Here is a 16789-nt window from a genome sequence, read left to right as displayed (position 1 = left end):
GTACCCCTGGTCACTGTGTGACTGTACCCCTGCTCACTGTGTGACTGTACCCCTGCTCACTGTGTGACTGTACCCCTGGTCACTGTGTGACTGTACCCCTGCTCACTGTGTGACTGTACCCCTGCTCACTGTGTGACTGTACCCCTGCTCACTGTGTGACTGTACCCCTGGTCACTGTGTGACTGTACCCCTGGTCACTGTGTGACTGTACCCCTGGTCACTGTGTGACTGTACCCCTGGTCACTGTGTGACTGTACCCCTGGTCACTGTGTGACTGTACCCCTGCTCACTGTGTGACTGTACCCCTGCTCACTGTGTGACTGATCCCCTGCTCACTGTGTGACTGTTCCCCTGCTCACTGTGTGACTGTACCCCTGCTCACTGTGTGACTGTACCCCTGCTCACTGTGTGACTGTACCCCTGGTCACTGTGTGACTGTACCCCTGGTCACTGTGTGACTGTACCCCTGGTCACTGTGTGACTGTACCCCTGGTCACTGTGTGACTGTACCCCTGGTCACTGTGTGACTGTACCCCTGGTCACTGTGTGACTGTACCCCTGCTCACTGTGTGACTGTACCCCTGCTCACTGTGTGACTGTACCCCTGGTCACTGTGTGACGGTACCCCTGCTCACTGTGTGACTGTACCCCCGCTCACTGTGTGACTGTACCCCTGGTCACTGTGTGACTGTACCCCTGCTCACTGTGTGACTGTTCCCCTGCTCACTGTGTGACTGCACCCCCTGCTCACTGTGTGACTGTACCCCCTGCTCACTGTGTGATGGTACCCCCTGCTCACTGTGTGACTGTACCCCTGCTCACTGTGTGACTGTACCCCTGCTCACTGTGTGACTGTACCCCCTGCTCACTGTGTGACGGTACCCATGGTCACTGTGTGACTGTACCCCCTGCTCAGTGTGTGACTGTACCCCTGCACACTGTGTGACTGTACCCCTGGTCACTGTGTGACTGTACCCCTGGTCACTGTGTGACTGTACCCCTGGTCACTGTGTGACGGTACCCCTGGTCACTGTGTGACGGTACCCCTGGTCACTGTGTGACGGTACCCCTGCTCACTGTGTGACTGTACCCCCTGGTCACTGTGTGACTGTACCCCTGCTCACTGTGTGACTGTTCCCCTGCTCACTGTGTGACTGTACCCCTGGTCACTGTGTGACGGTACCCCTGGTCACTGTGTGACGGTACCCCTGGTCACTGTGTGACTGTACCCCTGGTCACTGTGTGACTGTACCCCCTGGTCACTGTGTGACTGTACCCCTGCTCACTGTGTGACTGTACCCCTGCTCACTGTGTGACTGTACCCCTGCTCACTGTGTGACTGTACCCCTGCTCACTGTGTGACTGTACCCCTGCTCACTGTGTGACGGTACCCCTGCTCACTGTGTGACTGTACCCCTGCTCACTGTGTGACGGTACCCCCTGTTCACTGTGTGACGGTACCCCCCTGTTCACTGTGTGACTGTACCCCTGGTCACTGTGTGACTGTACCCCTGGTCACTGTGTGACTGTACCCCTGGTCACTGTGTGACTGTACCCCCTGCTCACTGTGTGACTGTACCCCTGGTCACTGTGTGACTGTACCCCTGCTCACTGTGTGACTGTACCCCTGGTCACTGTGTGACTGTACCCCTGGTCACTGTGTGACGGTACCCCTGGTCACTGTGTGACTGTACCCCTGGTCACTGTGTGACTGTACCCCTGCTCACTGTGTGACGGTACCCCTGGTCACTGTGTGACTGTACCCCTGGTCACTGTGTGACTGTACCCCTGCTCACTGTGTGACTGTACCCCTGGTCACTGTGTGACGGTACCCCTGGTCACTGTGTGACGGTACCCCTGGTCACTGTGTGACGGTACCCCCTGCTCACTGTGTGACTGTACCCCTGCTCACTGTGTGACTGTACCCCTGCTCACTGTGTGACTGTACCCCTGCTCACTGTGTGACTGTACCCCTGCTCACTGTGTGACTGTACCCCTGGTCACTGTGTGACTGTACCCCTGCTCACTGTGTGACTGTTCCCCTGCTCACTGTGTGACTGTACCCCTGGTCACTGTGTGACGGTACCCCTGCTCACTGTGTGACGGTACCCCTGCTCACTGTGTGACTGTACCCCTGGTCACTGTGTGACTGTACCCCTGGTCACTGTGTGACGGTACCCCCTGCTCACTGTGTGACTGTACCCCTGCTCACTGTGTGACTGTACCCCTGGTCACTGTGTGACGGTACCCCCTGCTCACTGTGTGACGGTACCCCTGCTCACTGTGTGACGGTACCCCCTGTTCACTGTGTGACGGTACCCCCTGTTCACTGTGTGACGGTACCCCCTGTTCACTGTGTGACTGTACCCCTGGTCACTGTGTGACTGTACCCCTGGTCACTGTGTGACTGTACCCCTGGTCACTGTGTGACTGTACCCCTGCTCACTGTGTGACTGTACCCCTGGTCACTGTGTGACGGTACCCCCTGCTCACTGTGTGACTGTACCCCTGCTCACTGTGTGACTGTACCCCTGCTCACTGTGTGACGGTACCCCTGCTCACTGTGTGACGGTACCCCCTGTTCACTGTGTGACGGTACCCCCTGTTCACTGTGTGACGGTACCCCCTGTTCACTGTGTGACTGTACCCCTGGTCACTGTGTGACTGTACCCCTGGTCACTGTGTGACTGTACCCCTGGTCACTGTGTGACGGTACCCATGGTCACTGTGTGACGGTACCCCTGGTCACTGTGTGACTGTACCCCCTGCTCACTGTGTGACTGTACCCCTGCTCACTGTGTGACTGTACCCCTGCTCACTGTGTGACTGTACCCCTGGTCACTGTGTGACTGTACCCCTGCTCACTGTGTGACTGTACCCCTGGTCACTGTGTGACTGTACCCCTGCTCACTGTGTGACTGTACCCCTGCTCACTGTGTTACTGTACCCCTGCTCACTGTGTGACGGTACCCCTGGTCACTGTGTGACTGTACCCCTGCTCACTGTGTGACTGTACCCCTGCTCACTGTGTGACTGTACCCCCTGCTCACTGTGTGACGGTACCCCTGCTCACTGTGTGACTGTACCCCTGGTCACTGTGTGACTGTACCCCCTGCTCACTGTGTGACTGTTCCCCCTGGTCACTGTGTGACGGTACCCCTGCTCACTGTGTGACTGTACCCCTGGTCACTGTGTGACGGTACCCCTGGTCACTGTGTGACGGTACCCCTGGTCACTGTGTGACGGTACCCCTGCTCACTGTGTGACGGTACCCCTGCTCACTGTGTGACTGTACCCCTGGTCACTGTGTGACGGTACCCCTGCTCACTGTGTGACTGTACCCCTGCTCACTGTGTGACTGTACCCCCTGGTCACTGTGTGACTGTTCCCCCTGGTCACTGTGTGACTGTACCCCTGGTCACTGTGTGACGGTACCCCTGCTCACTGTGTGACTGTACCCCTGGTCACTGTGTGACTGTACCCCCTGCTCACTGTGTGACTGTACCCCCTGCTCACTGTGTGACTGTACCCCTGCTCACTGTGTGACTGTACCCCTGCTCACTGTGTGACGGTACCCCTGGTCACTGTGTGACTGTTCCCCTGCTCACTGTGTGACTGTTCCCCTGCTCACTGTGTGACTGTACCCCCTGCTCACTGTGTGACTGTACCCCTGCTCACTGTGTGACTGTACCCCTGCTCACTGTGTGACGGTACCCCTGCTCACTGTGTGACGGTACCCCTGGTCACTGTGTGACTGTTCCCCTGCTCACTGTGTGACTGTTCCCCTGCTCACTGTGTGACGGTACCCCTGCTCACTGTGTGACTGTACCCCCTGCTCACTGTGTGACTGTTCCCCTGCTCACTGTGTGACTGTACCCCTGCTCACTGTGTGACGGTACCCCTGCTCACTGTGTGACTGTTCCCCTGCTCACTGTGTGACTGTACCCCTGCTCACTGTGTGACTGTACCCCTGGTCACTGTGTGACTGTACCCCTGGTCACTGTGTGACGGTACCCCTGTTCACTGTGTGACTGTACCCCTGTTCACTGTGTGACTGTACCCCTGGTCACTGTGTGACTGTACCCCTGCTCACTGTGTGACTGTACCCCTGCTCACTGTGTGACTGTACCCCTGGTCACTGTGTGACTGTACCCCTGGTCACTGTGTGACGGTACCCCTGCTCACTGTGTGACTGTACCCCCTGGTCACTGTGTGACTGTACCCCTGCTCACTGTGTGACTGTTCCCCTGCTCACTGTGTGACTGTACCCCTGGTCACTGTGTGACGGTACCCCTGGTCACTGTGTGACTGTACCCCTGCTCACTGTGTGACTGTACCCCTGGTCACTGTGTGACGGTACCCCCTGTTCACTGTGTGACGGTACCCCCTGTTCACTGTGTGACTGTACCCCTGGTCACTGTGTGACTGTACCCCTGGTCACTGTGTGACTGTACCCCTGCTCACTGTGTGACTGTACCCCTGGTCACTGTGTGACTGTACCCCTGGTCACTGTGTGACGGTACCCATGGTCACTGTGTGACGGTACCCCCGGTCACTGTGTGACTGTACCCCTGCTCACTGTGTGACTGTACCCCTGCTCACTGTGTGACTGTACCCCTGGTCACTGTGTGACTGTACCCCTGGTCACTGTGTGACTGTACCCCTGCTCACTGTGTGACTGTACCCCCTGTTCACTGTGTGACTGTACCCCTGATCACTGTGTGACTGTACCCCTGCTCACTGTGTGACTGTACCCCTGGTCACTGTGTGACGGTACCCCTGGTCACTGTGTGACTGTACCCCCTGTTCACTGTGTGACTGTACCCCTGGTCACTGTGTGACTGTACCCCCTGCTCACTGTGTGACGGTACCCCTGGTCACTGTGTGACGGTACCCCTGCTCACTGTGTGACTGTACCCCTGCTCACTGTGTGACTGTACCCCTGCTCACTGTGTGACTGTACCCCCTGCTCAGTGTGTGACTGTACCCCTGCTCACTGTGTGACTGTACCCCCGGTCACTGTGTGACTGTACCCCCGCTCACTGTGTGACTGTACCCCCGCTCACTGTGTGACTGTACCCCCGCTCACTGTGTGACTGTACCCCCGCTCACTGTGTGACTGTACCCCCGGTCACTGTGTGACTGTACCCCCGCTCACTGTGTGACTGTACCCCCGGTCACTGTGTGACGGTACCCCCGCTCACTGTGTGACTGTACCCCCGCTCACTGTGTGACGGTACCCCCGCTCACTGTGTGACTGTACCCCCGCTCACTGTGTGACGGTACCCCCGGTCACTGTGTGACTGTACCCCTGCTCACTGTGTGACTGTACCCCTGCTCACTGTGTGACGGTACCCCTGGTCACTGTGTGACTGTACCCCTGGTCACTGTGTGACTGTACCCCTGGTCACTGTGTGACTGTACCCCTGCTCACTGTGTGACTGTACCCCTGCTCACTGTGTGACTGTACCCCTGGTCACTGTGTGACTGTACCCCTGGTCACTGTGTGACGGTACCCCTGGTCACTGTGTGACTGTACCCCTGCTCACTGTGTGACGGTACCGCTGGTCACTGTGTGACTGTACCCCTGGTCACTGTGTGACGGTACCCCTGGTCACTGTGTGACGGTACCCCTGCTCACTGTGTGACGGTACCCCTGCTCACTGTGTGACGGTACCCCTGCTCACTGTGTGACGGTACCCCTGCTCACTGTGTGACTGTACCCCTGCTCACTGTGTGACTGTACCCCTGCTCACTGTGTGACGGTACCCCTGCTCACTGTGTGACGGTACCCCTGCTCACTGTGTGACGGTACCCCTGGTCACTGTGTGACTGTACCCCCTGCTCACTGTGTGACTGTACCCCTGCTCACTGTGTGACTGTACCCCTGCTCACTGTGTGACTGTACCCCCTGCTCACTGTGTGACTGTACCCCCTGCTCACTGTGTGACGGTACCCCTGGTCACTGTGTGACTGTACCCCCTGCTCACTGTGTGACTGTACCCCCTGCTCACTGTGTGACTGTACCCCTGCTCACTGTGTGACTGTACCCCTGGTCACTGTGTGACTGTACCCCTGCTCACTGTGTGACTGTACCCCTGGTCACTGTGTGACTGTACCCCTGCTCACTGTGTGACTGTACCCCCTGTTCACTGTGTGACTGTACCCCTGGTCACTGTGTGACTGTACCCCTGGTCACTGTGTGACTGTACCCCTGCTCACTGTGTGACTGTACCCCTGCTCACTGTGTGACTGTACCCCCTGCTCACTGTGTGACGGTACCCCTGGTCACTGTGTGACTGTACCCCCTGCTCACTGTGTGACTGTACCCCCTGCTCACTGTGTGACTGTACCCCTGCTCACTGTGTGACTGTACCCCTGGTCACTGTGTGACTGTACCCCTGCTCACTGTGTGACTGTACCCCTGCTCACTGTGTGACTGTACCCCTGGTCACTGTGTGACTGTACCCCTGCTCACTGTGTGACTGTACCCCTGCTCACTGTGTGACTGTACCCCTGCTCACTGTGTGACTGCACCCCCTGCTCACTGTGTGACTGTACCCCCTGCTCACTGTGTGACTGTACCCCCTGCTCACTGTGTGACGGTACCCATGGTCACTGTGTGACTGTACCCCCTGCTCAGTGTGTGACTGTACCCCTGCACACTGTGTGACTGTACCCCTGGTCACTGTGTGACTGTACCCCTGGTCACTGTGTGACTGTACCCCTGGTCACTGTGTGACGGTACCCCTGGTCACTGTGTGACGGTACCCCTGGTCACTGTGTGACGGTACCCCTGCTCACTGTGTGACTGTACCCCCTGGTCACTGTGTGACTGTACCCCTGCTCACTGTGTGACTGTACCCCCTGCTCACTGTGTGACTGTACCCCTGGTCACTGTGTGACTGTTCCCCTGCTCACTGTGTGACTGTACCCCTGGTCACTGTGTGACGGTACCCCTGGTCACTGTGTGACGGTACCCCTGGTCACTGTGTGACTGTACCCCTGGTCACTGTGTGACTGTACCCCCTGGTCACTGTGTGACTGTACCCCTGCTCACTGTGTGACTGTACCCCTGCTCACTGTGTGACTGTACCCCTGCTCACTGTGTGACTGTACCCCTGCTCACTGTGTGACTGTACCCCTGCTCACTGTGTGACGGTACCCCTGCTCACTGTGTGACTGTACCCCTGCTCACTGTGTGACGGTACCCCCTGTTCACTGTGTGACGGTACCCCCTGTTCACTGTGTGACTGTACCCCTGGTCACTGTGTGACTGTACCCCTGGTCACTGTGTGACTGTACCCCTGGTCACTGTGTGACTGTACCCCCTGCTCACTGTGTGACTGTACCCCTGGTCACTGTGTGACTGTACCCCTGCTCACTGTGTGACTGTACCCCTGGTCACTGTGTGACTGTACCCCTGGTCACTGTGTGACGGTACCCCTGGTCACTGTGTGACTGTACCCCTGGTCACTGTGTGACTGTACCCCTGCTCACTGTGTGACGGTACCCCTGGTCACTGTGTGACTGTACCCCTGGTCACTGTGTGACTGTACCCCTGCTCACTGTGTGACTGTACCCCTGGTCACTGTGTGACGGTACCCCTGGTCACTGTGTGACGGTACCCCTGGTCACTGTGTGACGGTACCCCCTGCTCACTGTGTGACTGTACCCCTGCTCACTGTGTGACTGTACCCCTGCTCACTGTGTGACTGTACCCCTGCTCACTGTGTGACTGTACCCCTGCTCACTGTGTGACTGTACCCCTGGTCACTGTGTGACTGTACCCCTGCTCACTGTGTGACTGTTCCCCTGCTCACTGTGTGACTGTACCCCTGGTCACTGTGTGACGGTACCCCTGCTCACTGTGTGACGGTACCCCTGCTCACTGTGTGACTGTACCCCTGGTCACTGTGTGACTGTACCCCTGGTCACTGTGTGACGGTACCCCCTGCTCACTGTGTGACTGTACCCCTGCTCACTGTGTGACTGTACCCCTGGTCACTGTGTGACGGTACCCCCTGCTCACTGTGTGACGGTACCCCTGCTCACTGTGTGACGGTACCCCCTGTTCACTGTGTGACGGTACCCCCTGTTCACTGTGTGACGGTACCCCCTGTTCACTGTGTGACTGTACCCCTGGTCACTGTGTGACTGTACCCCTGGTCACTGTGTGACTGTACCCCTGGTCACTGTGTGACTGTACCCCTGCTCACTGTGTGACTGTACCCCTGGTCACTGTGTGACGGTACCCCCTGCTCACTGTGTGACTGTACCCCTGCTCACTGTGTGACTGTACCCCTGCTCACTGTGTGACGGTACCCCTGCTCACTGTGTGACGGTACCCCCTGTTCACTGTGTGACGGTACCCCCTGTTCACTGTGTGACGGTACCCCCTGTTCACTGTGTGACTGTACCCCTGGTCACTGTGTGACTGTACCCCTGGTCACTGTGTGACTGTACCCCTGGTCACTGTGTGACGGTACCCATGGTCACTGTGTGACGGTACCCCTGCTCACTGTGTGACTGTACCCCTGCTCACTGTGTGACTGTACCCCTGCTCACTGTGTGACTGTACCCCTGCTCACTGTGTGACTGTACCCCTGGTCACTGTGTGACTGTACCCCTGCTCACTGTGTGACTGTACCCCTGGTCACTGTGTGACTGTACCCCTGCTCACTGTGTGACTGTACCCCTGCTCACTGTGTTACTGTACCCCTGCTCACTGTGTGACGGTACCCCTGGTCACTGTGTGACTGTACCCCTGCTCACTGTGTGACTGTACCCCTGCTCACTGTGTGACTGTACCCCCTGCTCACTGTGTGACGGTACCCCTGCTCACTGTGTGACTGTACCCCTGGTCACTGTGTGACTGTACCCCCTGCTCACTGTGTGACTGTTCCCCCTGGTCACTGTGTGACGGTACCCCTGCTCACTGTGTGACTGTACCCCTGGTCACTGTGTGACGGTACCCCTGGTCACTGTGTGACGGTACCCCTGGTCACTGTGTGACGGTACCCCTGCTCACTGTGTGACGGTACCCCTGCTCACTGTGTGACTGTACCCCTGGTCACTGTGTGACGGTACCCCTGCTCACTGTGTGACTGTACCCCTGCTCACTGTGTGACTGTACCCCCTGGTCACTGTGTGACTGTTCCCCCTGGTCACTGTGTGACTGTACCCCTGGTCACTGTGTGACGGTACCCCTGCTCACTGTGTGACTGTACCCCTGGTCACTGTGTGACTGTACCCCCTGCTCACTGTGTGACTGTACCCCCTGCTCACTGTGTGACTGTACCCCTGCTCACTGTGTGACTGTACCCCTGCTCACTGTGTGACGGTACCCCTGGTCACTGTGTGACTGTTCCCCTGCTCACTGTGTGACTGTTCCCCTGCTCACTGTGTGACTGTACCCCTGCTCACTGTGTGACGGTACCCCTGGTCACTGTGTGACGGTACCCCTGCTCACTGTGTGACTGTACCCCCTGCTCACTGTGTGACTGTTCCCCTGCTCACTGTGTGACTGTACCCCTGCTCACTGTGTGACGGTACCCCTGCTCACTGTGTGACTGTTCCCCTGCTCACTGTGTGACTGTACCCCTGCTCACTGTGTGACTGTACCCCTGGTCACTGTGTGACTGTACCCCTGGTCACTGTGTGACGGTACCCCTGTTCACTGTGTGACTGTACCCCTGTTCACTGTGTGACTGTACCCCTGGTCACTGTGTGACTGTACCCCTGCTCACTGTGTGACTGTACCCCTGCTCACTGTGTGACTGTACCCCTGGTCACTGTGTGACTGTACCCCTGGTCACTGTGTGACGGTACCCCTGCTCACTGTGTGACTGTACCCCCTGGTCACTGTGTGACTGTACCCCTGCTCACTGTGTGACTGTTCCCCTGCTCACTGTGTGACTGTACCCCTGGTCACTGTGTGACGGTACCCCTGCTCACTGTGTGACTGTTCCCCTGCTCACTGTGTGACTGTACCCCTGGTCACTGTGTGACTGTACCCCTGCTCACTGTGTGACTGTACCCCTGGTCACTGTGTGACGGTACCCCCTGTTCACTGTGTGACGGTACCCCCTGTTCACTGTGTGACTGTACCCCTGGTCACTGTGTGACTGTACCCCTGGTCACTGTGTGACTGTACCCCTGCTCACTGTGTGACTGTACCCCTGGTCACTGTGTGACTGTACCCCTGGTCACTGTGTGACGGTACCCATGGTCACTGTGTGACGGTACCCCCGGTCACTGTGTGACTGTACCCCTGCTCACTGTGTGACTGTACCCCTGCTCACTGTGTGACTGTACCCCTGGTCACTGTGTGACTGTACCCCTGGTCACTGTGTGACTGTACCCCTGCTCACTGTGTGACGGTACCCCTGGTCACTGTGTGACTGTACCCCCTGTTCACTGTGTGACTGTACCCCTGATCACTGTGTGACTGTACCCCTGCTCACTGTGTGACTGTACCCCTGGTCACTGTGTGACGGTACCCCTGGTCACTGTGTGACTGTACCCCCTGTTCACTGTGTGACTGTACCCCTGGTCACTGTGTGACTGTACCCCCTGCTCACTGTGTGACGGTACCCCTGGTCACTGTGTGACGGTACCCCTGCTCACTGTGTGACTGTACCCCTGCTCACTGTGTGACTGTACCCCTGCTCACTGTGTGACTGTACCCCCTGCTCAGTGTGTGACTGTACCCCTGCTCACTGTGTGACTGTACCCCCGGTCACTGTGTGACTGTACCCCCGCTCACTGTGTGACTGTACCCCCGCTCACTGTGTGACTGTACCCCCGCTCACTGTGTGACTGTACCCCCGCTCACTGTGTGACTGTACCCCCGGTCACTGTGTGACTGTACCCCCGCTCACTGTGTGACTGTACCCCCGGTCACTGTGTGACGGTACCCCCGCTCACTGTGTGACTGTACCCCCGCTCACTGTGTGACGGTACCCCCGCTCACTGTGTGACTGTACCCCCGCTCACTGTGTGACGGTACCCCCGGTCACTGTGTGACTGTACCCCTGCTCACTGTGTGACTGTACCCCTGCTCACTGTGTGACGGTACCCCTGGTCACTGTGTGACTGTACCCCTGGTCACTGTGTGACTGTACCCCTGGTCACTGTGTGACTGTACCCCTGCTCACTGTGTGACTGTACCCCTGCTCACTGTGTGACTGTACCCCTGGTCACTGTGTGACTGTACCCCTGGTCACTGTGTGACGGTACCCCTGGTCACTGTGTGACTGTACCCCTGCTCACTGTGTGACGGTACCGCTGGTCACTGTGTGACTGTACCCCTGGTCACTGTGTGACGGTACCCCTGGTCACTGTGTGACGGTACCCCTGCTCACTGTGTGACGGTACCCCTGCTCACTGTGTGACGGTACCCCTGCTCACTGTGTGACGGTACCCCTGCTCACTGTGTGACTGTACCCCTGCTCACTGTGTGACTGTACCCCTGCTCACTGTGTGACGGTACCCCTGCTCACTGTGTGACGGTACCCCTGCTCACTGTGTGACGGTACCCCTGGTCACTGTGTGACTGTACCCCCTGCTCACTGTGTGACTGTACCCCCTGCTCACTGTGTGACTGTACCCCTGCTCACTGTGTGACTGTACCCCTGCTCACTGTGTGACTGTACCCCCTGCTCACTGTGTGACTGTACCCCCTGCTCACTGTGTGACGGTACCCCTGGTCACTGTGTGACTGTACCCCCTGCTCACTGTGTGACTGTACCCCCTGCTCACTGTGTGACTGTACCCCTGCTCACTGTGTGACTGTACCCCTGGTCACTGTGTGACTGTACCCCTGCTCACTGTGTGACTGTACCCCTGGTCACTGTGTGACTGTACCCCTGCTCACTGTGTGACTGTACCCCCTGTTCACTGTGTGACTGTACCCCTGGTCACTGTGTGACTGTACCCCTGGTCACTGTGTGACTGTACCCCTGCTCACTGTGTGACTGTACCCCTGCTCACTGTGTGACTGTACCCCCTGCTCACTGTGTGACGGTACCCCTGGTCACTGTGTGACTGTACCCCCTGCTCACTGTGTGACTGTACCCCCTGCTCACTGTGTGACTGTACCCCTGCTCACTGTGTGACTGTACCCCTGGTCACTGTGTGACTGTACCCCTGCTCACTGTGTGACTGTACCCCTGCTCACTGTGTGACTGTACCCCTGGTCACTGTGTGACTGTACCCCTGCTCACTGTGTGACTGTACCCCTGCTCACTGTGTGACTGTACCCCTGCTCACTGTGTGACTGTACCCCTGCTCACTGTGTGACTGTACCCCTGGTCACTGTGTGACGGTACCCCTGCTCACTGTGTGACGGTACCCCTGCTCACTGTGTGACGGTACCCCTGCTCACTGTGTGACGGTACCCCTGCTCACTGTGTGACGGTACCCCTGCTCACTGTGTGACGGTACCCCTGCTCACTGTGTGACTGTACCCCTGCTCACTGTGTGACTGTACCCCTGCTCACTGTGTGACTGTACCCCTGCTCACTGTGTGACTGTACCCCTGCTCACTGTGTGACTGTACCCCTGCTCACTGTGTGACGGTACCCCTGCTCACTGTGTGACGGTACCCCTGCTCACTGTGTGACTGTACCCCTGCTCACTGTGTGACTGTACCCCTGCTCACTGTGTGACTGTACCCCTGCTCACTGTGTGACTGTACCCCTGCTCACTGTGTGACTGTACCCCTGCTCACTGTGTGACGGTACCCCTGCTCACTGTGTGACGGTACCCCTGCTCACTGTGTGACGGTACCCCTGCTCACTGTGTGACGGTACCCCTGCTCACTGTGTGACGGTACCCCTGCTCACTGTGTGACGGTACCCCTGCTCACTGTGTGACGGTACCCCTGCTCACTGTGTGACGGTACCCCTGCTCACTGTGTGACTGTACCCCTGCTCACTGTGTGACTGTACCCCTGCTCACTGTGTGACTGTACCCCTGCTCACTGTGTGACTGTACCCCTGCTCACTGTGTGACGGTACCCCTGCTCACTGTGTGACGGTACCCCTGCTCACTGTGTGACGGTACCCCTGCTCACTGTGTGACGGTACCCCTGCTCACTGTGTGACGGTACCCCTGCTCACTGTGTGACGGTACCCCTGCTCACTGTGTGACTGTACCCCTGCTCACTGTGTGACTGTACCCCTGCTCACTGTGTGACTGTACCCCTGCTCACTGTGTGACTGTACCCCTGCTCACTGTGTGACGGTACCCCTGGTTGGGGTGCCTGTCTAACTTTGGTGATACCTGCGCTGCTGGGGGATATTAATGTTATGGAGGTTCCGGGGGGATCTGTGCTGAGGAGAGGGTATCAGATCTATGGGGGTGAGAGGAGGGGCTGTAGATTGTGGGTATTAGTGTTATGCGGGGGGGGGGGGTCCTTTGTACTGAGGGGGAGAGTGTCATATCTATGGTGGGGCAGTGCATATGTGGGGAGGTATCAGCGTTTTGGGGGGGCTCTGCATGAGGGGGAGGGTATTAGATTTATGGGGGAGGCTGTGCATTGTGGAGAGGTGTTAATGATACAGGGGGGTTCATCGTGGAGAGGTATTCACTATTTTGGGGGGCTCTGAATGAGGGGAAGGGTATTAGATCTATGGGGGAGGCTGCATTGTGGAGAGGTATCAGTGATATAGGGGGGTGCTTTGTGGGGAAGTATGGGGGGCAGCTCTGCGCTGTGATAGAAAGTATCAGATCTATGGTGGGGCAGTGCATTGTGGGGAGGTATTAGTGTTATAGGGGGGAGGATGGTATATTGTTTGTGCAATATGAGGGGGGGGGGAGCAGTCTGGTTTATGGTAACAGGGACCTGAGATCCCCTGGCCCAGCAGATATTACTCCCACAGACCCCGCACTCTCCAGGGTTAGGAGGATGTGGGTCTGTGTGTCACACAGGTTGGTGAGAGAAGGGCTGCTGCCACAGTTCTGTATGTATGTGTGGAGGAGGAAGAGGCCAGGGTTAGTGAGAGGCGTGTTAGCTCTGGAAGAGGTCAGGGTTAGTGAGAGGTGTGTTAGCTCTGGAAGAGGCCAGGGTTAGTGAGAGGCGTGTTAGCTCTGGAAGAGGTCAGGGTTAGTGAGAGGCGTGTTAGCTCTGGAAGAGGTCGGGGGTAGTGAGAGGTGTTAGCTCTGGAAGAGGTCAGGGTTAGTGAGAGGCGTGTTAGCTCTGGAAGAGGTCGGGGGTAGTGAGAGGTGTTAGCTCTGGAAGAGGTCAGGGTTAGTGAGAGGCGTGTTAGCTCTGGAAGAGGTCAGGGTTAGTGAGAGGCGTGTTAGCTCTGGAAGAGGCATGGGTTAGTGAGAGGCGTGTTAGCTCTGGAAGAGGCCAGGGTTAGTGAGAGGCGTGTTAGCTCTGGAAGGGGTGAGGGTTAGTGAGAAGCGTGTTAGCTCTGGAAGAGGCCAGGGTTAGTGAGAGGCGTGTTAGCTCTGGAAGAGGTCAGGGTTTGTGAGAGGCGTGTTAGCTCTGGAAGAGGTCAGGGTTAGTGAGTGGTGTGTTAGCTCTAGAAGAGGTCAGGGTTAGTGAGAGGTGTGTTAGCTCTGGAAGAGGTCGAGGTTAGTGAGAGGTGTGTTAGCTCTGGAAGGGGTCAGGGTTAGTGAGAGGTGTGTTAGCTCTGGAAGAGGTCAGGGTTAGTGAGAGGTGTGTTAGCTCTGGAATAGATCAGGGTTAGTGAGAGGTGTGTTAGCTCTGGAAAGGGTCAGGGTTAGTGAGAGGCGTGTTAGCTCTGGAAGAGGTCAGGGTTAGTGAGAGGTGTGTTAGCTCTGGAATAGATCAGGGTTAGTGAGAGGTGTGTTAGCTCTGGAAAGGGTCAGGGTTAGTGAGAGGCGTGTTAGCTCTGGAAGAGGTCAGGGTTAGTGAGAGGCGTGTTAGCTCTGGAAGAGGTCAGGGTTAGTGAGAGGCGTGTTAGCTCTGGAAGAGGTCAGGGTTAGTGAGAGGCGTATTAGCTCTGGAAGAGGCCAGGGTTAGTGAGAGGTGTGTTAGCTCTGGAAGGGGTCAGGGTTAGTGAGAGGTGTGTTAGCTCTGGAAGAGGCCAGGGTTAGTGAGAGGTGTGTTAGCTCTGGAAGAGGCCAGGGTTAGTGAGAGGTGTGTTAGCTCTGGAAGAGGTCGAGGTTAGTGAGAGGTGTGTTAGCTCTGGAAGGGGTCGGGGTTAGTGAGAGGCGTGTTAGCTCTGGAAGAGGTCGGGGTTAGTGAGAGGTGTGTTAGCTCTGGAAGAGGTCAGGGTTAGTGAGAGGTGTGTTAGCTCTGGAAGGGGTGAGGGTTAGTGAGAGGTGTGTTAGCTCTGGAAGAGGCCAGGGTTAGTGAGAGGTGTGTTAGCTCTGGAAGAGGCCAGGGTTAGTGAGAGGCGTGTTAGCTCTGGAAGAGGTCGAGGTTAGTGAGAGGTGTGTTAGCTCTGGAAGGGGTGAGGGTTAGTGAGAGGCGTGTTAGCTCTGGAAGAGGTTTGTTGTAAAAGACATTTTTAGAGATTAGGTCAAAGATCGTTTCTATGGAGTTTGGGCAGAGGCAGTTTTTGTTCTGTGAAACTTTATCTGAGCTGAGAGTTAGCGCAGCGTGTCTGCAGAGAGAGAGCGCAGCGTGTCTGCAGAGAGAGAGAGAGCAGCGTGTCTGCAGAGAGAGAGAGCAGCGTGTCTGCAGAGAGAGAGCGCAGCGTGTCTGCAGAGAGAGAGAGAGCAGCGTGTCTGCAGAGAGAGAGAGCAGCGTGTCTGCAGAGAGAGAGCGCAGCGTGTCTGCAGAGAGAGAGAGAGCAGCGTGTCTGCAGAGAGCGAGAGAGAGCAGCGTGTCTGCAGAGAGAGTAGCGTGTCTGCAGAGAGAGAGCAGCGTGTCTGCAGAGAGAGAGAGAGCAGCGTGTCTGCAGAGTGAGAGAGAGCAGCGTGTCTGCAGAGAGAGAGAGCAGCGTGTCTGCAGAGTGAGAGAGGGAGCAGCGTGTCTGCAGAGTGAGAGAGAGCAGCGTGTCTGCAGAGTGAGAGAGAGCAGCGTGTTTCCAGAGAGAGCGAGAGAGAGCAGCATGTCTGCAGAGAGCAAGAGAGAGCCGCGTGTCTGCAGAGAGCGAGACAGCAGCGTGTCTGCAAAGAGCGAGAGAGCAGCGTGTCTGCAGAGAGCGAGAGAGAGCAGCGTGTCTGCAGAGAGCGAGAGAGAGCAGCGTGTCTGCAGAGAGCGAGAGAGAGCAGCGTGTCTGCAGAGAGCGAGAGAGAGCCGCGTGTCTGCAGAGAGCGAGACAGCAGCGTGTCTGCAAAGAGGGAGAGAGCAGCGTGTCTGCAGAGAGCGAGAGAGAGCAGCGTGTCTGCAGAGAGCGAGAGAGTGCCGCATGTCTGCAGAGAGCGAGACAGCAGCGTGACTGCAAAGAGCGAGAGAGCAGCGTGTCTGCAGAGAGCGAGAGAGAGCAGCGTGTCTGCAGAGAGCGAGAGAGAGCAGCGTGTCTGCAGAGAGCGAGAGAGAGCAGCGTGTCTGCAGAGAGCGAGAGAGAGCAGCGTGTCTGCAGAGAGAGAGAGAGCAGCGTGTCTGCAGAGAGAGAGAGAGCGGCGTGTCTGCAGAGAGCGAGACGTAGCAGCGTGTCTGCAGAGAGAGAGAGAGAGTAGAGAGTCTGCAGAGAGCGAAAGAGAGCACCGCGTGTCTGCAGAGAGAGCGCCGCGTCTCTGCAGAGAGAGAGAGAGAGAGCAGCGTGTCTGCAGAGAGAGCATGAGAGCAGCGTGTCTGCAGAGAGAGCGTGAGAGCAGCGTGTCTGCAGAGAGAGCGTGAGAGCAGCGTGTCTGCAGAGAGACT

The 16789-nt window shown here is 57.4% G+C and overlaps 1 protein-coding gene across 1 annotated transcript in view; it reads left to right on the top strand.

Annotated features, from left to right (window-relative positions):
* The window catches only part of NOL4L (nucleolar protein 4 like), an 86883-nt gene that overhangs the window by 44926 nt on the left and 25168 nt on the right, over positions 1–16789 (top strand). The gene's annotated exons all lie outside the window — the stretch shown is intronic.

Source organism: Ascaphus truei, chromosome 15 (assembly GCF_040206685.1).
Source record: "Ascaphus truei isolate aAscTru1 chromosome 15, aAscTru1.hap1, whole genome shotgun sequence".
Lineage (NCBI taxonomy): Eukaryota > Metazoa > Chordata > Amphibia > Anura > Ascaphidae > Ascaphus > Ascaphus truei.
The sequence above is the reverse complement of the archived record's forward strand: the minus strand, read 5'-3'. Positions and strand labels throughout refer to the sequence as shown.